The sequence below is a fragment of the Camelus dromedarius genome, chromosome 33, assembly GCF_036321535.1.
Source record: "Camelus dromedarius isolate mCamDro1 chromosome 33, mCamDro1.pat, whole genome shotgun sequence".
Classification (NCBI taxonomy): Eukaryota; Metazoa; Chordata; class Mammalia; order Artiodactyla; family Camelidae; genus Camelus; species Camelus dromedarius.
The window spans coordinates 9,761,744-9,786,839 of NC_087468.1; the positions used below are offsets into that span (position 1 = coordinate 9,761,744).

Here is a 25,096-nt window from a genome sequence, read left to right on the forward strand (position 1 = left end):
CATTCAGGCTTACTTCATAGCGAGAAGAGTCAACCCAGTGTGGCACTAGCAAAGGGAGAGACATACAGAACAATGGAACAAAAGTGAGAACCGAGAAGCACACCCATGCAAACACGTTCAACCGAGTTTTGACAGAGATGTGAAAGCAATTCAATAGAGGAGGGACAGCCTTTTCAACCAACAGAACTGGAGCAACTGGATGTCCACAGGCAAAGTAAAGTGCATAAACCTCAACCTAAACCTCACTCTTTATTCACAAATTAACTCAAAATGGGTTACAGACTTAAATGAAAAACTAGAAATCTTCCTGGAGCAAGAATTGGAGAAAATCTCCGGGATCTAGGGTTTTGTAAAGAGTTCTTATATTTGACACCAAAAACATAATCCAAAGGAGGAAAAATTGATAAATGGGACTCATCAAAATTTAAAACTCTGCAAAGAGTTCTGTTAAGAGGATGAAAAAGCCAAGCTACAAAATGGGATAAATTATTTGCAAATGACATTCCTGACAATGGATTAGTACCTAGAATCTATAAAGATCTCAAAGCCTAACTGTTTAAAAAAAAAAATCCTATCAAACAATGGGCAAAAAACACAAACCCATTTCACAGAAGTGAAATGAAGAGCAAATAAGAACATGAAAAGAAGTTCATCATTAGCCATCAAATAAAATCGCCATCACCACAACACGCCTATCAGAATGGCTGAAATGGTACCCAACACAGAATCACCTAAATAATGACAACACCAAGTGTGGGCAAGGGTGTGGAGAAATTACATCACTCATGCATTGTTGGTGGTGATACAAAGTGGTGCAGCCACTCGGGAAACTGTTAGGCAGTTTCTTATAAAACTAAACACGAACTGCCATACAACTCAGCAATTTTGCATTCGAGCATTTATCCCAGATAAATGATAACTTAAGTTTATACAAAAACCTGTACAGGGATTCTCATACCAGCTTTGTTTGTAATAGCCCAAACTGGAAGCCCAGCCTAGCTGTCCTTCGATGGGTGAATGAGTAAAAATGGAATACTAATTAGCAATAAAAATGAACAATTTATCAATACCTGCTACAACTGAATGACTCTCCAGAGAATTATACTGAGTGAAAAAAAAAAAAAACCAACCTCAAAAGATTGCATGATTCCATTTGTATAACGTTTCCATAACATTTTGAAAGGATACAATTTTAGAAACAGGGAATAAATTATTGGCTGCCAGAGGTAGGAGCTGGGGAGAAGGGGATGGAGGGAGGTAGATGTGGTGTTCAAGGGGCAACTGGAGAGGTTGCTGCGAAGATAGAACTGTTCTACATCTTGACTCTGGTGGTGAATACATGAACCTACATGAAGCACAAAATTGTAAGCACAACCTCTCAAAGGAGTAGGAAATAAAACTGGGGATATCTGAACAAACTGGTGAATTGTCACTATCCTTGTGAAATGGTACCTCAGTTTGCAAGGTGTTGCCATTTGGGGAAACTGGGTGAAGGACATGTGGGATCTTTCTGTACTGTCTCTTACAGGTGCCCATGAATCTATGTTTTCCTCAGTAAAAAACAATAAAGATACATTTTACTCAATCAGGACATCTTAAGGTAAAGGAAATATGTGAGAACCTTTTGGAAACTGTAACACAAGACTTTCTTGCAAAAAAAGAAAAAAAGAAAAAACTAGACCTTGCAAAGTAGCGAAAGAATGAATCCAAAAAGTTTTCATCAGCAAACTATTCAACACATTTAGACAATATCCAGGTTTAGCTCCTGATACCATTTCTAATGCCCTTCCCACCTTTCTTTGTTGGTGATTTGAAGGCAGAAATTGAAGACATGGTACATTAAAAAACTGATTTGCAAATTGCCCCCTTCCATGAATTTTAACATTTGGCTGAACATTTTGAAGAGGCTTTAGACATCCAAAAGGAAAGTAAACTTGTAAACAAACAAAGCACGTCACAATTAGAACAATTAAATCTACCCTCCACTCCCTCAAGAGACAATAAAAAAAATTTCCCTTTGACAAAGACATTTGCCAGTACTGTTAAAAAGAAAAAAAAAAAAAAAAAGGAAGTGAGGAGGGGCACTGGAAAAATCCCTACCCCATCTGAACTAAAATGAAACAGAACTATGCTGCCCACTTTGTTATTCCACACAGGAGTAATGAAAGGACTCTGAGAGATATTGTGGTGCCCAATTTCCAATGATTCCTTTAAATCAACAAGGAGAATTATCATTAATAACAGAAAAATAAAAGCAGATTCTTCCCATGGATAATGCTACTCTGTCAACGTAAATTCGACCACAATTTCCACCCATCTCCTCAGCATCATTAAACTGTTTAGGAATTTCAAACAGTGCTCAAACACTTCCCACTCCCCACTCTGTGATGGTAACTCTCGGCTCCTCTCAAGTCAACGTGCATTTCTTCTCTTTGACACCATACCCGTAAACTTAATCTGCAAGGGTCTTTTAGGTAAATGCAACTACCAACTCAAATGTTCTTCAAACTATTGCCAGAAACACCTGCAGCCTCATCCACGCACAATCCTTTAATAGTGCAATTTAAGTGGCGCTTTACCTGTCCCTAAAACTTTAACCCAATCTCGATTTGAGCAATTATGTGACATCCCTAATTTTCTCTGGGACAACAATTCTACTGAAGAATTCTGGAGACCAAACCCATCAAAATAGAAATTGACTTTTCTAAATCCTTACCTGCTCTCACTCAATACCCTGTAAAGCCTGAAGCTAAGGACGGATTGAGACCCCGTGTAGAAGACTTTCTAAAGCAGGGATTCATTATTCTTTGCATCAGCTCTTATAAAACTCCAGGACTGCTGAATCAAAAGCCTCATGGGCATGGATATTGATACATGCAAGACCGTGGGACCATAAATAAGATTGTGATTCCTCTCTTCCCAGTGATCCTTAACCCAAATTCTATTTTATCTTCAGTACTACTTGAAACTACCCACTTCGCCATGGTGGACGTATGTTCTTTAGCATCCTATCAGATCCAGGCAGGTCCATGAGAAGGGAAATAAATATACCTGGACTGTTTTGCCTTGAGGATTTAATGAAGCTCTCCTCTTATGTCTCTCAGATTCTTAATTAGGACCTTAAAGATTTGAGATATCCTTCTGTTCTAATATAATATGTAGATGGTCTTTCACTATGTTCAAAAAAATGAGCAAAGCTTTAAGATGGATTCTGTGTAATTATTAAAGACCTTAGTTCAGAAGAGACAGGAACCTGTAGACTGAAAAATGCACAGCGTAAAAGTTGAGAGTTATGTTTTATTTGGAGGACTTTCTGAGAACTTGGACTCAGGAGACAGCCTCTCAGATCACTCTAGGAGACAGTTCCAAAGAGGCAGGAGAGGAGCCAGGATATATAGGAGGTTTGCCACAAAGACCAGGTGGTTGGAACATCAAAAGATTACTGTTTATTAAAGAAAATCAAATATCTCAAGCTAATTTAGTGCTTTTCTATGTATGGGAAGGTGCAAAAGTCTGGGCTCGTTGAAATCACTCCTTTGATGGGGACCTAGCTCTCCAGGGCCAGTGTCCTGCTCTTTCCCACCCTGAGTTCCCCTAGAGGGCACCATGAGGGGTGACGCCAGAGGCCGGGCTGCCTGCTTGTCAGCATCCTGAGTTCCCTCCGCTCTCTGTCAGTGATGGCAGTAGCAGGTGATGACTTGATGGCCACAACATCCTTTGTTTACCGATATGGCTGGCAATATTTTTCATTCACAAACCCTTCAGAGAGAAATTACAATTCTGCACCAATAACAACAACAAAAAGTTCATTATTTAGGGCAGACAATGTCACAAGAAGGTAACACTCTCGCTACATTAAAAATGACAAACTATACAGAATTTTCCAAGGCCAACTATTAAAACACAACGCTGAGGATTCCTGGGATCTTGTGCCAGACTTGTCTAACGTTGAATCCTCTTTCTGTGAACTAAGTCCTCAGTCCCTGAACCTCTACCCTAGGAAGATAAATAAGCCTTCCGAAACCTAAGAATAGGGCTGCAACGACCCCAAACCTAGGGTTGCCTAATTATCATAAACCCTTTTCCCTTTTCATTCATGAAAGGACTGGACACTAGGAATATTGACTCAGTTACCTGGGAGTCATCAGAAGCCCGTTGCTTATTTCAGTCTTTGATTGGATCCGGCAGCTCAGACATAGTTTCCTCATCCAAGAACTCTGGCATCAACACCAAAGCTGGAGTTCAGACAAGTCCACAACTTCAGAAGTCCTTTTTCCATTGGCAGGATCCACTGGAAAAACAGACTACAAATTAAAGAAGCTTCAGTGCTTTGCTTCTATTTAAGGAAATAGCTATAATAAAAGTGGAAGGTCATTCAAAATGCGAAGACCTTGAATCTCATGGTAATGCTTTAGCTGACCACTGCTTCCCAAAAAAGGCAACATTAACCAAGGTAATTGGTCCTGTAATCGCACAGCAAAGAGAGGACTTGGAGGAATACAAACAGGCGATTATTAGCGATCAGAGACAAGCCTCTGATTCAGAAAACAGCAAGTGGGAAAAATGAGAATGCTCACTGCATATGGGTAACATTGGGCACTCTCAGAATGATCAAAAAATTTGGCAGACCCCCTGGTTGTGCCAGAAAAAAAAATTGAAAATGAAGTTTAGCAAAAATCCTTTATGGTATTTTTATTTTTCTTTCTGGCTTACTTCACTTAGAATGACGATCTCCAGGTCCATCCATATTGCAGCAAATGGCATTATTTTATTCTTTTTATGGCTGAGTAATATTCCATTGTATAAATTTACCACAGCTTCTTTATCCAGTCATCTCTCAATGGACATTTAGGTTGTTTCCACGTCTTAGCCATTGTAAACAGTGCTGCTGTGAACACTGGGGTGCATTGGTGTATGTTTTCGAATTAGAGTTTTCTCTGGATATATGCCCAGGAGTGGGATTGCTAGGATCATATGGTAAGTCTATTTTTAGTTTTTTGAGGAATCTCCACACTGTTTTCCATAATGGCTGCACCAAACTACATTCATGTGGTGTAGGAGGGCTCCCTTTTCTCCACATCCTCTCCAGCATTTATCGTTCATGGACTTTTTAATGATGGCCACTCTGACTGGTGTGAGGTGATACCTCATTTTAGTTTTGATTTGCACCTCTCTGGTAACTAGCGATACTGAGCATTTTTTCATGTGCCTATTGGCCATTTGTATGTCTTCGTTGGAAAATAGCTTGTTTAAGTCTTCTGCCCATTTTTCGACTGGGTTGTTTGTTTTTTTGTAATTCAGTTGTATGAGCTGTTTATATATTCTGGAGATTAAGCCTTTGTCAGTCACACCATTTGCAAATGTCTTCTCCCATTCTGTAGGTTGTTGTTTTGTTTTGCTTCTGGTTTCCTTTGCTGTGCAAAAGCTTAAAAGTTTAATTAGGTCCCATTTGTTTATTTTTGCTTTTATTTCCATTGCCTGGGTAGACTGCCCTAGGAAAACAGTGCTAAAATTTATATCAGAGAATGTTTTGCCTATGTTTTCTTCTAGGAGGTTTATCGTGTCTTGTCTTACATTTAATTCGTTAAGCCATTTTGAGTTTATTTTTGGGTATGGAATGAGGGAGTGTTCTAACTTCATTGATTTACAAGCTGCTGTCCAGTTTTCCCAACACCATGTGCTGAAGAGACTGTCTTTTCTCCATTGTATACTCTTGCCTCCCTTGTCGAAGACGAATTGGCTGTAGGTCTATGGGGGGTTTTTTCTGTATTCTCTACTCACCCTTTTATTTCTGACTCCCTATGTCTCCTTCTACCCCTTAAGGAAAAGCAAAACTCTCTTATGTATTTTTCCCAGACCGTAGCTGCTGCTCTGAATCCAGTGGATTGCTAGATCTGTAAGCCCTCAACTGGCCCTGTTGACAAACATTTAATAGCTATTCCCTTAAATTCTTCAGAAGGAAAATTCCCTTTATCAGATCCCTTCTGGCACTTGAGTTTCCCTCACATCATTAACTCCAACCTCCAATCTTGCAAAAATTGAACTTTGACCGTCTATGAATGAAATGTTTCTGCTGAGATCATTACAATCCTATTAGCAGAGCCTAGTCAAGCAGGAATAGGCACTAATGTTAGGGCTACCCTGCTCACAAGTTTGTTCTTTTCAGAGATACTTCAGCCTGTCTTGCAGGAACTATTTAATTCCACTCAAGGAATGTGTCTGTCTGAAGGGACAAAATAGTGACTTACTCTCAGTGTAATAAATGATATTGAGACTCCCAGTTCAATCTGTGCTCCCCAAGGAGGGTACCGGTTCTTATCTGGACAGCAGGCTCATACCTGTGCCACGCACTCACTCAGCCTGCCTGCTCAGAGTAACTGACAGAGATTTCCAAGTGTTTAGAACACCATCCTTCCATTGAATCCTATTTCCTTGAGAAGGATACCCAGATGCTTCCAGAATGAGGCAAGCACAAATTATTCGGGAGGACTTCCAGCGGGATTCCCACAATGGGGATAATGCAATTAGAAAAGTGGTTTGAAACTTGCCTCTACCTGTAGCAGAGGTCAGAAATGACACTGCTTCTGATCCAGAAACCCAAAGAGCTGGTCAAAATCACTACCTAGAGTTGTCATGGACAATCGTGTAGCCGTGATTTCCTCTCAGCCGGCCAAGGGGAAGTTTGTGTCATAGCAAATGCTTTGGTTGCACCTGCATAAGCACCGCAGGGTAAACAGAACGGTTCTGAGTAAGCTAAGAGAAGAAGCCACCTGGCTCTGTTGAACAGATCCAGGTGGATTACGAGAAGACACACTTTCATTGCCTGGGTTTCACAATCTAGGTCCTTGGCTTCAAACCCAGTTACAGAGACTAATAGTCATTCTGCTTCTGATAATTGCCTCTGTGGCAACTGGCTGATGTATCCTCTCCAGGGTCCTCAGTGCTGCTTCTGCAAAGCCACTGTCACATCAGAATTTCAACAACTCCTCCTACGACAGAGGGAGAAGGAAAGAGTAACCTTAGATCAACCACAGACTACATTTAGAGGGCACTTTTCTGATCTTAATCAACAAAATCTTGCAATGGTAGAAATCTGGATATTGTGATTAATGTCCTGTGGCCTGACTTCATCTGCTCTTGGCCAAAAGGGAATGAGAAAGAAAGAAAAAAGAGCAGCCCGTGGCATTCAGAACTGGCCTGACTCTCACAGAGAGGCATATTAGTCTTCTGTTAGATATAAACAATCTCACGGCATCGCATTCTCAGACAAGGTCACTCTGAGACCGTGATAAAACAAGACAAAGCAAGGTCACTTTATAATTTCACGTAAGCATGGGAAAAATAAGGTCCCTCTGCCAACCAAAACATACAAAACACCCCCCTTCTGAGCCAAATGAGAGACAGCTGCTTCTTTACCAGTTACAACTTTATCTCCATTCTAGTCTCCTCTCCCCATAGGATTTATTGAGACAAGCAATCTTAGAATCACCTCTGCTTTCTGACAACATCCAGTCTAGAGTGTCCGCCCACTTCCTTAAACCCTCCTCCCAATCACCCAACCAAAGCCAATAGTCATAGAGCAGATTCTTCCTCACACCTGACCCAGGGAGAGGCCGCAGAGTGTATGTTCTCCATCGTGAGTAGTAAACCCAGCTTGTAAACTTCAGGTGTGTCCCCAGGTGGTCCCTTCGGTGGGAGGACCTGGTTTATCATAGGGAGAGTCATAGCAAAGGTGATGCTGAAGGAAGAATCATGCGAAACGAACACCTCGGAGGGGCCAGAGAGAGGGACGGGGTAATTATTTCGGAAGCAGTTGTGTTTGTCTAAGAAGGAAGGGGTGAAGGATTGTGCCAAGACTACAGTCATGGGAACGAAGGTGGGGGGACAGGGACACTTAGAAGAAGGACTGGTAGGACTTGAGTTAAGGTCATGAACGTATTCAGGCAACCAGCGCCTGCCAGGACCCAGTGCTGAACCAGTGAGCGAAGGGGCGCTTGTGACAAAGCGATGCTGGGAGAGAGCAGAGCCAGTGACCCCAGGGTCCTGGATGCCAAGATGAGAATTTTGCTAAGGAGGGGGAACCAAACTGCGTAGATGGTCACCTGCAAAGCCCCTTTTCTTGACTTTTCCTCACTGTTTTCTTCCTTCCCGCTCCCCTTCCCAAGTTTCCTCCTGGGGAATCTGGGCTTTCTGAGCAGGGGTGTGCTAGTCCCAGGGCCACCAGTGAGCCACCTTTCTACCTCTTCCTGGCTTGGAAAGGGGGTTCCTAAGCCTCCGACTCAGCATTTGAAATTATTTCCCCTGCAGGAACTTTCAAATAATCCTCAGTAAAAAAATCGATGTGTGCAGAACTGCCCAGCTATTATAATTACAGATAGGTACAATTACGTACAACTTGTCATAGTGACAGCTATAATCTCCAGAAATGCCCTAAGTCCACTGAAGTTTGACTCTGCTTGTGTCTAACCAGGAGACCAAATTGTGCTTTTAAAAATTCCAGTTATCTTCCCCTCGCTTTTTTCTTGGCCATTTTCCTCCAATAGACTTTTTTTTTTTTATTGGCCTAAACTGTTGTTGATTCTGACTCCATCTTTCCGTTGTTTGTTGTTTTTCCTTCAGGGTACATGGGGCTCTGCCTACTTTGGAATCTTTCTTCACATTGGTTGGGTGTTTTGGGGTTTTTTTACCCCCCCATAATTTTTTTTCAACTTTTCTCTGTATCTCTGCTTATTTGCTGAATACCTTTGAGACAAGCATACCTGAGCTTGGTGCTTTGCTTGGCTGAAACGCATTCTGCCTGTTAATCGTCATTTCTGCTCTCATCACACTGACTCTGTCTCCTGACAGAGTCAGGTAGGAGGCCCTTCCTCCACTCTCCTTCTGTAAGGGATGAAATCCCCTTTTGAAAATCAAATCTTTCTTTATTCTTTTTATACTCTGAACCCCTATGCCACCCCCCACGTGAAAATACTTGATGTCTTGTACGTGTAGCTTCAGAACCTACGATTATGAATGCTGTTTGCAATATTGAGTCTCTTGATTTTTTTTTAATCTTTCCCTGATTAAATTCATGTAATGATTAATTCTGCTTGTCTTTTATAATTCCCTTATCTTTATTCTGGCTTCCTTGTGTCTTTAAAAGAGAAAAAGACAGAAACAAAGGCCCTCTCTACTGTTCTGTCCTTAATTGAATATATTTCTTAACCACTTTAGCTTTTTAAAATTGCATTAAATGTACTGTCTTATTTTGAATATTTTGTGCTGCATAATATAACCATCATTCCAATTCCTTTTCTTTAGGTTTTAAATCTTTAAAATGAAGGTTTTCGTAGGATTTTGGAACTAGGGAAAACAGTTTATGACAGTCCTCTCATTTTACAGCCCAGGAATTTGAGGTCCAGGGAAGTTAAACTATTTGTCCAAAATGAAGCAGCCAATCAGTGCCAGAGTCAGAAGCAGAAACCTGGTCTCTGACAGCTTGGATTCCAGTTACAGACATGCCCTGAGAAACCTCATCTAAGACAGTCTAAAAATAAGATACACAGCATCACTCAGGACATTAACTTTGGGGAAGTGCACTTACTTTTCATCCAGAAATGTGGTCCTCCTTACCTCATGCTAGTTAAGAGTACACTTCTCATCCTCTCCCACTAAGCCCAAGATTCACGGCAATTTAGAATGTTCCTTGGGTTTGCTTACTGTGCTAGGGAAGGGGAGAGAGAAGTGATGATAAATTAAGCCTACGTCCTCACACAGCTTTCGCCATAACGGTGGGATGTGGCGAGTCCCGGAGACAAGTTCTGCCAAAGTCCCACGAATGGTCCAAGGTCATGGGAGTTTGCTAGCCCCCAGGAAAGCTGAGTTGAAAACGGTTGGTCCTGGCCTGGGTTCTTTATGATGTTTGTAGGCAGAAATGGACTGCTTTAACCCCCTAAGGAAAGTTTGCCCCACCTTCCAGATCAGCGAAACACAGAGCTTTATTTAATCTTCGTTAAGTATTCCTTGGCTGCAATTTACTGAAATCAACTGGAGTCGAAGCTCAAGATGAATAGAGAAATTCACGCCAAGGACACAGGCCTGTGTCACAGAGATGGGGCAGGGGCGGGGCAGGCCTAATAGGGCCGGGAGCCAGAGTCTGGAAAAGCCCTGAGAGGAAGCCCAGTAGGAGTTCTCACCACCTGTGGCGACTTTACTCCAGGAATTGGCTGCAAGAACCCACGAGAATAGGCTTCTGCCCCCACCCCCACCCCCAGCCTATAAATTCACCAGAGCTCCTGAGGTTACATGTCACATGAGGATACCCACTCTCAGTTCTGAGGCCAAACCCCCTGGGAATTCCCGCCCAGTGGTGGTCTAATACAAACCACACACATACACACACACACACACACACACACACACACGCTCACATTGTCTAAGGAAACACTCCTTGTAGTCTGAAATGGTCACAGCATGCTTTTTTCTAGGCTGCTGCGCGGTGGTAGCATTCCCAGGCAATTCATTAATAAAACACATTGCTTCATGTATGAGAAGATTTAGAGAAAAGCAGAGGAGGGAAGCAGGAAGAAAATCTATCACTCAGATAGATTATTGATCAATCTCGGTCAGTAAACACGGGCTCTGAAACATCTGATATGAAGATCACACAGAACAACTGACCTGACCAACTCGAAACATAATCATTTGTTAATTTGAAAAACACCCAAGCAAGGAGACTTCCCCTTAAACTGAATGGCGCACACATTATCCCTTTCCAAATTTCACCAAAATGACCGTGAAGGGATTTTAAGATTTTTTATTTCCTTTTATTGAAGGATAGTTAATTTACAATGTTGTGTTAGTTTCAGGCGTACAGCAAAGTGATTCAGTTGCACACACATATATATCTATTATTTTTCAGATTCTTTTCCATTATAGGTTATTTTACAAGATACTAACAATAGTTCCCTGTGCTATACAGTAGATCATTGTTTATCTATTTTATATGCAGTAGTGTGTATTTGCTAATCTCAAACTCCTAATTTATCTCTCCCCTCAACTTTCCTGGGATTTTTTTTTAAATAACAGGGTCTCAGTCATCAAACATCTCTCTCTACGCTTATTCCTTAATTAATCATATCCAGCTGCATGGATTTAAACATCAGCCATAAACTACCAACTCCAAAATGTATACCCCCCAATCCGGACATCTCCCCAAACTCTGCAATTGAATATCTAACTGCATATACAATAGTACAAGGAAAAATCCAAAATAGGTGAGCATGAGCGTCTAGAATGAAAGGGTCCATGAAGTACCCAACATAATGAACAGAAAAAGAGCCACACCACAGCAAATAATTGTGAGATTCTGGGACACCAGAAATAAATAGAAGATCTAGGGACAAAAACAAGTGTCATCACAGGTCTGGGAATCAGAATGGCATCAGATTTTCAACAGTAGAAGTTACAACACGATTGAGATATACCTTCAAATTGCTGAGGGAAATTATTTAAAATTTTAAAACATCGCCACTCAATCAAATATGAGTAGAATAAAGAAAAAAATACCTTCTTTTGCACTGTTTCTCAGGAAGATGTTAAAGGATAAGCTCTAATGAAATAAGGAACTGAAAAAAGAAAGAAGACGTGAAATTGAGATGGACCTAGGAGAAAGGGGTTCCCAAATGGCAAAAAGAAATCTCAGAACGACTGCTGGGCGACAGAACTCAAGGGCCACTGGGCCCTTTTGGAGCAAGAGGGCGGAGTCCTTTGTCCTCCAAGAACTGGCCTCTAAGTTATGGTCTTATGAGTCCAAAAAAAAAAATGAACTGATTGATTAGCTGATTACAAAAAGAAATTGTGATCCTATAAACTATATGAGTCACTTCTGAATGCTAACGTAAATAGTTACAATAATGTAAACAAGAAATATTGACATAAGCAACTGTTGTGACACACCCATAGCGAGAATGTGTAAGTTGTCAAGGTTGGTCATAGTACTATCTTCTTCTATTTTTAATGCCCATGGAGCATTAAATCATTACCAATGCCACGTGTGATATTGGTCATTTGTGTCTTCTCTGTTTTTAATTGGTTGGCCAGCCAAGAGTTTGATCAATCTTATTGATCTTTTCAAAAGAACCAAATTTTGTTTTTATTGATTTTCTTGAGTGTTTCCTGGTTTTCAGTTTCACTGAGTTCTGCTCTAATTATATCATTTTAGTTTAAAATGTCTCTTGACTTTCTTTGATCCTTGAGTTCTTTAGAAATGTGTTGTCTAACTTCCAAATATTGGGAGATTTCTCCAACTATTTTTCTGTTAATTCCTTTGATCTTTGTGGTCTGAGAACGTACTTTGTATGATTTCTATTATTTTAAATTTGTTAAGGTATATTTTATGGCCCAGAATGCAGTCTGTCTCGGTGAATGTTTCACGTACAACTGAGAAGAATGTATGTTCTGCTCTTGTTGGATGGAGGATCCTATACTTGGCAATTAGATCAAGTTGATTGATGGTGCTCTTCCGGTCATCCAGATCCTTCCTGACATTCTTCTCCCTGCTTGTTCTATGAATTTCTGACAGAAGGGTGTTGACATCTCCAACTATAATAGTGGATTCGTATATTTCTTTTTTCAGTTCCATCAGTTTTCGTTTCCTATATTTTGACATTTTGCTACTAGGCATATACACAAGGAATGTTATGTCTTCTTGGAGAATTAATCCCTTTATCAATATGCAATCGTCCCTCTTTATCCATGATAATCTTCCTGGGGTGGGGGAAAAGGGTAATAGTGGTAGCCTTACTTGATGAAAAAAAAATACTTTAAACAACTAATGGGGGTGTGTCAGGTGCCAACTTGAAGGGGCTACCACTGGCCAAATCTAGGACAATTCATAATACGTAGGATAAACACATTCATGCATTTTGTGGGGCTCTTCATGTTCTGACCTCTGCTTGCCTCTCCAACCTCCTTTTTCAGCACTCACCCCACCCCCAGCCCATGCCCCTCTATACTTCACACTTTGCAGTTTCTGGAATGTTCCCTGTTCTCCCTCCCTTCTCTGCCTTTACACATGTTGCTCCCTCCAGGGGAGTGGCACTCAACTGGCCTCTCAGTCCTTACTCAAGAAATCACTCTCTCTAGGAAACCTCCTGGACACCCTTCCTCCGTGCTCCCTAGAACACCCTCCGGGGGCAGCCCTGAACCCGCACTGTAGATGTGTGCTTACGTATTAGGTCCCCCCACTACACTGGAAACTCTTTGAGGGCAGGACATGCATTTTGTTCACTGTTGACGCAATGGTGACTGACGGCATTCAGAATGCTCATCATAACTAATTACTGAATCATTCTGAATCTTGTGAACTACATAGTTTAAATGTGTTAGATTTATTCCAGGACCCCCACGGCTACCAAAATCCCCAGATGCTCACGTTCCTTAATGTAAAATGTCAGGCCTCTGTATCTGCGGGTTTGGTGGCCCCAGATTCAGCCAATCGTGGATAGAATCCTGCCATTACGCAGGGCCGACAGTATATACTTCCCTGTTCATGGTGTTTCTTTACTAGGTACAGATACTGTGTTTAGAAGAATTAAGTCTTGGTAAGCCAATTCTGATTCCAATTTCCTAAGCTTTTGTGGGCTTGTGCTCATTTTTGTTATTTCATCTTTTCTGAATAAATTGTTTTATAACATAAAAGCATATATTACCTTATGATAATCAGCAAGATCACTCTTTCCTAAGAGTAAGTCACACAAGGTACAATGTGTATTTCACCCAAGGGACTTGAGTACAAATCTTTGGGTTTTTTCTAATGGTTTCATGTTCTTATTTTCTGTTTTTGGTATTTCAGAGACTAGATGTGGATGTTTCCAAGAAAAGTTTACTGCTGGAAACGGAGGTTAAAGGACAGCAGAGCCATGCCCTTACTCAGGGCTGTCCCTAAAGGGCTCAGGGGGTTTGCACTTTTATAAGATCCTGAGATGACAGTAATGTTAGACATTTTAAAAATGATTTTTAATGAAGTTCAGAAAAGAGGAATAAGGGGCAGTGCCCCGAAGCACCGCCCCAAAGCGCCTCCCCATGGGTGGGAGTCCAGAGTAGCCATCTCAGGTACTCTACCCAAAGGTCAGGCCAGCTTCCCTTAAGCTGGGAAAGATAGTCCTCATGGAAATAAATGAAAGTAAATGAATGAATGAATGTAGGTGACTGGATGAAATTGAAATAAAAGGGTCTTCGGACATTGTGTAATATATTATGGGATAGCATCAAAGAATATTCTAGAATGGACCAAAAAAAAAAAAAAAGTGGAAACTTTGGCCACGTATTTGTACCGAGGATTTCAGGGTTTGTATACACTGTTTATGTATTCTTCATCTCTCTTTTTATCCTATTTTATCCAGAGAGCAACCCGATATTTTTCCCCCTTGTTATCAGAGCCTGCCTACTAGTTTGGACTAAAATGCAGTTAATAGTGTCTCACTATATTCTGCAAAGGTGTTGCCAAGGTCAGTTAGCTCAATGTCTGTGTTTCTTTCTTGAGAAAATACAGAAGAAAAACAAACACAACTTTGACTCGAATAGGAGAAAGTGGAAAGAAAATTGAAATACAACAGTACACCTGCAGATTTCACAGGTTATTTTTAATTTGAAAATCGAGTCTTGCCATTTCATATTGATGGAAATCTGACATTTAGAGACATATATTAAAAGAAACATATTAAGGGGTCGCCATTGTTTTTCTGTGGTATTTCAGCGGATGATACCCTGATGCTGCAGTTGGCAACTTTGAGTCTGTTGAAATTACACCATTTGTTTCAAGTTATGACATCTCAGAAAAGCATGCAACCTGATTTTGCGGGCTAGAGACAAGGAATACTGAAGTTGAGGTGCATTTATGAAAGTTCATAAAATGGCAAAAACGAAGGGGCTTGAAATAAGAAACAAGTCGCTTGAACATCCTCCCAATTACCAGTAAACAAGTCTTAGCTCTGCAAAGTCAGTTTTCAAGAGTGCTAATTGTTTCTTAAGCACCTGCAAACTCTTCAAGTCTTACAGGTAAGGAACTAAGGGCTAAAGTGTTGCGCCTTTGCACGGAGATTCGCTTCACGTTTGTGTATTTACAACAATAAAGACTATTCTAATAGCAATGTGGAATCCCCAGGCAAACCGACATTGCCAAGAGGGGGAAAATGGTCCTTAAGGAACAATTGTCTTCTGCTGGAAGGCCCTCAATTAAAACTGTATTTAAGCATACATAATACACCTTTTTTTTTTTTTTACATTAGTAGCAAATTGCTTTCGCGTGTAGCCCCAGCACTGCAGATGCGATGGATTACCTGCCGGAGGTTTACAAACATCCAGGTGCAATGCAGGGCGGGATCATCGCACAGGGAATGGTGTTCGCGCCCCCGCGGGAGCGGGCAGCACTTAAACCCCGCGGCGCGGTGCACATTTCCACTCATCTACGTTGGCCCTGATTCTCGGTTGCTCCCCGACACAGCAAAGTGTCAGTTCACTTGTGTCCTTTTCTCCACTAGATGTCACTGTAAATCAACCGCTAGAGGTGGGGGTACCCGTGTGTTTTACGGGTCTTCAGACAAATTTTCCAGGGTTTTAAGCATGGTTAGTTCCTGCACTTGTGTCCTCCGGGACTGGGAGTCCAGAGCGGAGCAGGGGCTCGCTGAGCGGAGAACGGCGCGGCAACAGGAGCGGGAAGCGCGCAAGTGCCCGGGTGCAGGGCGGCGGGCCCGCGCCGCATCCTCTCCGCCCCCGCAAGCGAGACGGTCACGTGCGGCGGAGGCGCTGCCCGCTGCGGGCCGGCCGGGGAGGGGCGCCGCGCCCGTGATTCGGGGTCGCCCGGGGCAGGGCGTGAGCCGGGCGCGTGCGCCGCGCGGGGAGCAGCGCGAGCCGGGGCGGGGACCGCAGCCCGCAGCCGCGCGCGCAGGGCGGGCCGCCCGCGGCGGGGAGGGGCGGGGAGGAGCCTGGGAGCGCGCCGCCGCCGGAGGGGGAGGGGCGGGGCGGGGCCGCGGCGCGCGCGCCCGCCCGCCGGAGGGGGAGGGGCGGAGCAGCGGCCGAGCGCGCGCAGGCCGGCCGCCGCGAGCGTGGGGCGAGCGTGGACCGCGGCGCGGCGGTGCAACTCCTTCCCCCGGCCCTCCTCCCCGCCCCCGGCGAGGGCACGGGGCGGCGGCGGCGCGGGGGCCGGCGAGGCCGGAGGAGGCGGCCCTGCCCGGGCATGGTGGTCCGGGGCAACGCGGAAGGTGAGCGACCCCCGGGCGGGCGGAGGGGTGGGGGGCGTGGTGGGACGCGGCCCGCGACGCCCGGCGGCGGCCCGAGCGCGGACGGCCTGAGGCGGCGCGGGGAGGGCGCGCCGGCCCGGGCCCCGCGGCCCGAGCTCTCGCGGCCTGGGCGGCCCGCGGCGGCCCGAGCGGGGCGGCTGCCGGGTTATGTAACGCGTGACCTCCCCTTCCCCCTCCGCCATGGCGCGGCCGGCCCGCCGCCCCCGCCGCCGACTCGCGCCCGCGGCCCTGCCCGCCGCGCCCCCGCGTCCCGCCGGCGGACGCCTCCCCGGCCTCGCTCTGACCGCGCCGGCGCCGGGCCGGCCATTCATTCACGCGCGTTGGGTCGCGGGTTCTGCGCGTCGCAGGATGTCGGCCCGGGCCAAGCGCTGGGTGCTCCGCCCGGCCTCCCGCCGCGGCCTCTCCCCCCGTGGGATCCCGGAATCGGTGTCGGACTTTCCGAAGGCAATTTTCCCTCACTTACTTCCCTCGTTGCTTGTCTGTTGCCTTAATCCGCCGGGCACCTTTCCCCAACTGTCCTGACAAGTGGCGCGCTCCCACTCCGCTCAGAGAAAATGATTCAGCACCTGTGTGGACGGAAAGGGCCGGTTCCGTACGGCTTTCACTGCTCTTGCTACCGAACCCCAGTTTGTAGAGAAATAATAGCTTAGTATATCACTCCTTAGTTGACACCCCCCCGCCTTGATTTTAAAAAACAAATGCACCTGGTGTAAATCTACTGTTTCTGTTTTCCGCGTCTTTTCAGATCACGCATAGCGGGGAAATGGTATCATTTACGTGAAAATAACGTAGACTAGCACATCTCATAAAAGGGCTTGTAACTAACTGGCGTGTGTAACAATTCTTAATTGCGTGTGTCTGCCTGGCCTCTCCACTAGTCTTGGAGAACTAGCCATTTCCTCTGTAGGTGGGGTAGGACCTGCCGTAACCTTGGTTCTTCCGGCGGACTACGCGGTAACCCATCCTGTGGGGTACCGTCTACCTGCCTCCCCAACTTCCCGTGTCGGCTTCCCCACGCAGCCTTGCCTTAGCCGGTGCGGATGCTCCTAGCGTGTCCTTCCCTCCCTGTATTTCCTGTGACTCTTGGAAGCTCACCTGAAGTCCTTTTTCCAGCAATCCTTCCCGGGTCTAGAAGGAACTCTGTTCAATCCTCAGGCTATGTCTTTGCCACTTTTCATGTGTTAAGATGATTGTCTTTTTATCCATATCCTCTTTTTCTCTCTCTCGAGGTCTCTTGAGGGCAGAGTCTGTACCAAACTTGTCATAGAACTTTCCTCCTATTTCATAGTAAACAATACCTATTTAAGTGTTTTTTTTCCCCTGAAGAGGAGGGAATCTCTCTTTTAGTTTCTTTAAAGTCTTAAGTATAAAATACTTCTACAAAAAATGTGTTTGAATACGTAAGATCACTTGATTTTCTCCACCCCCAACTTCAAAACTCAGATTCTATGTAAGAGAAAGAAACCCTGTCCTCACCAGCAACAAGCTAGTCATTAGTAAGACGTTAGAAAGACTACATGTTATGTATATTTTACAGTCCTTTCTTTGATAGCTGCCATAGTAGACAAAAACTTCGGAGTTAGACATAGATTTAAATTCAGGCTCTGCCCATTATTAGGTGTGTGACCTTGGACAATTTAACTAATATCTCTGATTTTTTCCTAATTTGTATGATGACAGCATCATTTCCTACCTTGGGTGGCTGAGGATTAAATGAGTTGTTAAGTGTAAAGCATCTAGTGAGCCACTGGTACCCAGTGGCGCTCAGTAAATACGTATTCCCCTTGGTATACCTCTTTATTGCAGTTCACAATCTAGAATGTGCTGGGATGTGCCGAGACAAAGCACAAGAAGAAAGCTAATCAGAAGAGGTGATAGGTACCTCTTGTCTCCAAATAAATGAACAAGCCCTAAACTAAAGAGCAGTGAAGCTCTGCTTCTCAAGAATGTATGACATGTACATGGCATATGCAAACCATAGAGTATATTAAATAGAACATTTATAAGTGAGGGAAATACCTTGTAATCTTGTTTTCCTCCTGCAATAGCACCCATAAAGCATTAACATGGATATTAAAAAAGAATCTCTGATTTTTTTTTCATGGTCAAGTCAGGAATGGGGGATGAGGAAGGAGGAATATTAAAAGTTTTTCAGGGACAGTTAGGCTGCATGCTGTTCTTAGAGTATCGCAGGTACTTACAGACAGTACGTGAATCTTTCAGGTATCTCTCCTTTAGACTGCTGTACCGGTGCCTTCCCTGGTGTCCCTGTTTCTCTTCCTCCCTTCCTGACTGATGCCCATGTAACAGTCAGAGTGGTCTTTTTAAAGACATAAATCATATTGTCACTCTCGTGCTCAGAATCCTCCAAAAGCTTCCTGTTACCCTTAGAACTGAATCAGAACTTCTTGCCATTTCTTGACCAAACCAAACCGTTCCATCTTAGGGATGTTACATTTGCTGTTCTTTTAGTTGGGCCACCCCGCTCTCCTGGTGGTTATCTTGTGTTGACATCTTCCATTTGCCGCTCAGATGTCATTGTCCCAGAGAGGCCTTCTCTGATCCCTAAAATAGAAGCCAGCCCTCCCTCTGTGGCTTTCAGTTCATCTTCTTTATTTCTCTTCATAACACTTACTGCGAAGTGAAGGTACACTCCTCACTGACTTACCCATTTGCCCTGTTAGACTCGCCCACTGCAAGGTAGAGGCCTTGTCTGACTTATTCATGGCTCTGTCCCCAGTTGCTTAGAAGGGTGCTTGGCACATAGTAGGCCCTCAGTGAAACTTGTTAAATGAGTAAATGGTATAGTTGATTTAAACATTGGTTCTGGAGTCAGACAGCCTGGTCAGAAACCTGGTTCCTACCACTTCCTGATTGTGTGGCCTTGGACCAGTTAATATCTTTTGGTGCCTTAGTTTACTTGTCTGTAAGGTGAAACAGTAGTACCTACTTTATAGGACTATAGTGAGAAATAATTGAGTTAATATATGTAAAGTGCTTAGAACAGGGTAATTTTTCAGTTTTTGAAACCAATACTTGACATTAGCTTGGAGTATTCACTTAGGATTTTGTGTTTTTGCATGAGATAAAAATGCTATCATTGAATTTTATCTTATTTTGCTGAATTTTTTTGGTTATCAAACTTATATTTATGAAACTCCTTTATACATTTTGTGGGTGTCTAGAACAGATTGAAAAATTAACTGCTGGGAATAGTGACCAGTATTTGGTCTTAATGTGTAAGTCAGCTTTTTTATTCTAAGATCGGTGGAAGATACTAAGAGTGATCATCTCCACAGCCGCCCAACAGAGTGGCTTTTATATATTTCCCTTTGAAGTTCAGCTGGAGATGTGATTGTGGTGATGAAAGGACTTGCTGGAGGCTGAAGACAGGAAAATCCTTGAAGATCCGGTTGAAGTATGAGCCTTGCAGTGTTTGGGAAAGGAGAGATGCTTTATCATCTTCAGTGTGTGCATCACAGGTCCTCCCCCCTCCCCGCCCCATTGTATTTGGTTCTCAAGTGGAGCTTATAGCAACCCAGCTCTACTTTGTATCTTCTTTCCTTTGTGTTCCTCTTTCCATCGTGTGCTTTTGTTTTCTCTCTAGCATTTACATAAATAGGAAAAAATTGATGGGGACAAACAATAATTTTGTAATAGATACTTTGAGCTAATGCAACTTGAATTATTCCTAGAAACTAGGATTCTGCCTTTGGTAGTTGTACTTGCATGATGCCAGTTATTTTTACTTAGTCCACTCCTCTTTAGTAAAATGCCTCTTTGTAGGAACGTTGTTTCATTTTATTTCTCAGTCTGAGCTTTAACCAGTAGGATCCTAAACTTTGGGCCTTAACCTTGAAAAAAAAAAATCAAAATAGTACTTCTCTATGTAACATTTGTTCCAAAATTTATTTAATAATTGTTGATTCATTATATATTTACTGTATATCAGGCTCTTTGCTTAGTGCAGTCTCATTTAATATTCCCAACCATCATGTACGGTAGACACAGTTATAAAGAAACAGATTCAGAGAGATGATACTACTTGGGCAGGTCACACAGGTAAGAAAGAAGCCAGGATTTCAGTCTGTTTCCACATGATTCTGCAACTCAAGGTCATTGCTGCAAGGCACCTTAAAAACAAGATTTTTGTTTGGAAACTTGCCATTATGTTTTATCGTGTTATTTGTATGTGTTGTTGTTCTTCACTAGCAGTTTTATCATCTGTGGCTGTTCCTCCCTCCCTCCCTCCCTTCTCTCCCACAACTTACAGTGGGATTATTTCCTGATAAACCCATTGTAAGTTGAAAATATTGTGAATAGAAAATGCATTTAACACACTCACTTACTGAACATCATAGCTTAGTCTAGCCTCCCTTAAACATGCTCAGAACACTAACACAAAGCCTATTTTATAAAGTGTTGAACATCTCACATAATTTATTTAATACTGTACTGAAAGTGAAAAATAGAATGGTTGTCTCGGTGCAGAATGGCTACAAGTGTATCAGTGGCTTATCCTCACGAGCCTGTGGCTGACTGGGAGCTGTGGCTCACGGCCTCTGCCCAGCAGCACAGGCGAGTGTCATACTGATACCACCAGCTCCGGAAGGGATCAGATGTCAAGGTGCAGTTTCTACTGAGGGTGTATCACTTTCACACCACCATGAAGTCAAAAAATTGTAAATTGAAGCGTCGTAAGTTAGGGGCCATTTATGTTAGCGTCTCACACACGCTAAGTGTGAGACATTTTAACAGGTTGATGATATGCAAAATCAATTCTTTTTTTATTAAGTCATTAAAAATAAGAGTATCACGTGTATCATGGTAGGTCAGCTTTGTGATTAGTTTGAAAAGGTTTTTGCATATAATAGGTGTGGAACATACAGATATGATAGATGTGGAACATCGGATTTAGGAAAACACTAATGTCTAAAATTGTTTTAAAGCTAAAATACATTTCACGTAGCAAGTAAATACATGTGTTTCTGCTCATTATGCAGCAAATTTTTGTTATCTTTGTTTTTCGTAAGTAAGGAGGGACACTTCAGTGTGGAATGTTTTTACACCATGGTAAAGCTGTAATGATTTTTGACATCTACATGTGAGATTTTTAAGATTTGAAGAATATCTAAATTATGCGTTGTTGATTTCTCGACACTTACGTAAACTCAGAACACCAATGCTAGAATGAACCTTATAGATTCTGTAGGCCATGCCCTTTATTTTTCTAGAGGAAAGTCAGACCTGACTGATTAAATGGAGAAATAGGACTAGAATCGAGCGGTTTGTCATTTGTCCCCCTTTAATTGTTGGCTTTAAAGTAATAGAAACAATTCTATAATGGAGTTACAAATCACCCTTTCTCATTTAGGCAGGCAACTGCCTTATTGTTTGAGAAGCCTTTTAAATACCAATCTGGTTTTTTGGCTTTATCCTTAAATTAAAAGCTTAGTTAGGGGTGGGTAAAACAGTTGGTCTTGATGTGAACAGTTTTTACCTGAATGCAGTATCTGAGTAACCAAAATGTTGCCATTGCTGTTAGTCATTACTTATCATAACTGAGGCTAAAGTGAGCTCTTTGGAGGTGTAGGCAGAAAATAATAGCTGAATCTTACATTTTCTAAACAGTTATTTCTACACTTGAGATTGCTATGAATGGACTTGCTGTGTTTTTGTCATTTAAGCATTAGTCTTAATGATGTAATTGAAATTGTGATTTAGATTTCTTGCTCTTTTAAATGCTTTTCATCAAATTTCTGAATTTTGTCTTATAATAAGCTGTATTTCTAGATGACTTGTTGATTATCTATTTTAAGCCTTTAAAAAATTTCAAGTGGACAAACCTGAATTTAAAAAATATTTTAACAATTTCTTCTTTAATATTTTTGAGAGCATAACCAAAAAAGTCCCTTTTTGTAATGCTTTATGCCTTAAAACGTGCTTTCACTCGACTTTTTCCTCACTCAGTTCCCAGGGGAGTCCTGAGAAGCAAGATAGGGCGGTGTGTCCTGTTTCCTAACCACAGTGTGATTCTGGGACTGACTGCCCAGAGTAGGGGTGGACGTCCCAGGTGAGGGCACAGTCCCCGGGCTTGCCTTACCTCAGACACAGCTGTAGGTTCCAGGGCTGCCCAGCACCTGCTCTGCTGACCGTCTGGCCACGTAAGTGGGAGTTCCCACCGCCCTCTTAGATATGATTATTTGTTAGAATGCCCTTCAGAACTCCGGGAAGTACTGTGCTTAGAATTACAGTTTTATGATAAAGGATACAAATCAGGACCTGCCAAGTGAAGAGATATGTAGAGAGAGGTCTGGGAGAGTCCCAGATATGAAGCTTCCATGTCCTCAGGACCTGTCAGTCCCATGCCATGTCAGTTTATGATTACCAGCTGCAGAAGTTCACCCGAGCCACAGGGTCCAGAGTTTTTATTGGGGTTTTATTACCTAGGCATGGCTGATTGAATCATTGGCCTCAAGTTCAAATTCCATCTCCATACCCCCTCCTCTTCAAGAGGTCAGGCTGATACCATCTGACTCAAAGCCTCCCCTGCAACCACTTGGTTGGCCTCTCCAGCATGGCCAGCCCCATCCTGAAATGAGGGGCCCACTGGGAGTCACCTGTTAATATAAAAGATGTGGTCCTAGGGGTCCACCATGGAAAACAAAGAGACTATCAGTTGTGAAATTCCATGTGTTCAGAGTCTCCCAGGAACCGGGGACAAAGGCCAGCCAAAGTCTTTGTTAGAGAACAGTAGCTGAAGAAGTGGGACCAGACCCTTGTGCAGCTGTGACAGTTCAGACTAGAGCGCGCCTCTGTAGCAGTAGCTCGGAGGTCTCCAGTGTGCCAAAAACTGGAGCAGGCTGCATTTGAATGTATATCTGTGTACATAGGAAGATTGCCTTCTGCTGACAAGTATAACGTTTTCTTTTATCGATACAATAGTATTAGAAAGCTGGGTTGATGTTCATTTGAGTTAAATATTTTGTTTACATAAATTGTACTGTGGTTGGATTATAAACTACATACTTTTTGGTATTTTAGAAGCGCAATACTTTTGGCTCTAAACACTTTGATTTTTGGTATTTTTTGAATTTGTAATTTTAGACTTAGATTTCCTTTCACTTAACAGTAGCAATAACCTAACCCTATGAAGTGAGATGTTTAGATGTTTGCTAAGTGGAGGTGTTGATAGTGTATTTGTTGTTAGAGTTGTAAAATGTTTTAGTAACAAGGCCATTTTGATACTTAGCTTTTGAGTTGAAGTTCCTAGCTGTTCAAGTTTACAGTGTTGAAGGTTAATAATGTTCTTTTGCATACTCTTTATACCCAACAGAAAATCTTACTTCTGATAGTCACTTAGAGATTATTACATTCTCTTGGAACCCACTGAATGTTTCTCAGAAATAGAATCTATTAATTCAGGCATAGAGTGCTAAATAAACTGCTATCTTGAGTCAGACTCCTAGAGTCTTTTGAAGAATGTAGCATCTCCTTAGAATGTCATATCTTCAGCAGTGGTGGGTTTTTGTTGTTGATGCTGTTTTTAATATATGTGGGGGAGTTTTTGGCATGAAGCAAGGGAAAGAGGGAAGAAAGTAATGGCAGTGGCAGTTTCTTCAACATTCTACACTATTTTTACTTGCAGTTACATTTAACATAAGCATTTGTGGGAAAAAAGATTTGTGGCAGATGGAACTGATAGCAGATCTAGAAAAGAGTGAGTCTGACCGTATTTTTGAATTGCAGTCACTCAGAGGGATCTGTTTTTAATTGTGTGTCACTGTGTGTGCCAGCGTACTGTGCGTGCTTGGAGATCTGACGCCTTGAATGGGTGGAACACCCAAGACGAGGACGTCTGCTGAGACGGGGTAATGGATCTGGGCGCAGACGGGGCTCAGGAGCCAGAACCTCTCCCGTCGTGTGCAGCCACCCCATCCCCCATCATTTATGTGCAGAAATTCACACTCTCTTTCCCTAACTTTAACAAAGGAAGGTTGAAACTTCCCAGTATGATACTCAAGGCTTTCTGTTCTATTTCCTCAACTACCTGGTTAGTTCATCTATCACTGTCTCTGTCTATGTGTCAGTCCCAGATTGCTGCCTTAAACATCTTTTTTCTTTTACGTTTTTGTTCATTAATTTTCTTCTTTTTGAAATCACCCCACACTCCCCTCTGCCTTTTAATGTCCTGCTCATTGCTCTCGGCTCAAACCCACCTCTTCAGTGAAGCCTCCCTGAGTGTCTTCTCCAGCTTGAGATTTGTGCCGTTTTCTCTGTGTGTCTTGCTTCTTGTCAGTGCTTCTGATGTTGGCTCCTGGATGGTAGTTTTATGCATATCTCTTTTTTCTAACAGGTCACTTTGGATTGTGGTTTATACTTTACTCATCTCGAAAACTGCAAGTTATAGTAGATATTCAGTGATTGTGGAGTAAACTGTTAGATCAGACCTAGAATTTATGGGGAGAGGGCATTGGGGACAAGAGCACTTGTTAGCTGTCATCTAATCCAGACCTTCAGCTGGTGAGTCACCTTTACTCCTGTCGTGAGATCCCTTCTCTGGTGCGCATTGGAACAATATTCTTTCTACTCGGTATGCTGTCTCATTACCTGTGAACTTCTGTGCTTGTCTCTGTTCCCAGTTACCACTCTAGATACAGGCAGCCAGGTGGTTCACCTGGAACATCAACATTACCTGAGGGCTTTTGAGAAGTGCGAGTTCCCAGCCCCACTCCTGACCTACAAAATGAGAGCCTTTGGAGTTGGGGCCCAGCAGCCTGTTTTAACGAGCCCACGTGTGATACTGATGAGTGTTC

General features: G+C 42.9%; 2 protein-coding genes and 1 long non-coding RNA gene across 5 annotated transcripts in view; 2 read left to right on the top strand and 1 right to left on the bottom strand.

The window, feature by feature from the left end:
- Positions 1–11,582, top strand: part of AFF3 (ALF transcription elongation factor 3) — a 493,384-nt gene extending 481,802 nt beyond the window's left edge. Inside the window, exon 25 of the transcript XR_010378788.1 lies at positions 11,570–11,582. The gene's annotated coding sequence lies outside the window, so the exon portion shown is untranslated. The remainder of the gene's footprint in view (positions 1–11,569) is intronic.
- LOC135319850 (uncharacterized) lies at positions 2,635–17,069 on the bottom strand. Its single transcript, XR_010378789.1, has 3 exons — positions 16,744–17,069; positions 4,135–4,304; positions 2,635–3,780 (listed from the first exon to the last, which is right to left on the bottom strand). It is a non-coding gene; the product is annotated as an uncharacterized LOC135319850 (long non-coding RNA).
- REV1 (REV1 DNA directed polymerase) overlaps positions 16,073–25,096 on the top strand; it is a 73,423-nt gene continuing 64,399 nt past the window's right edge. Inside the window, exon 1 of one of the 3 annotated variants that reach the window (XM_064481860.1) lies at positions 16,073–16,241. The gene's annotated coding sequence lies outside the window, so the exon portion shown is untranslated. The remainder of the gene's footprint in view (positions 16,242–25,096) is intronic. The other 2 variants (XM_064481859.1, XM_064481858.1) reach the window with 2 other exon arrangements.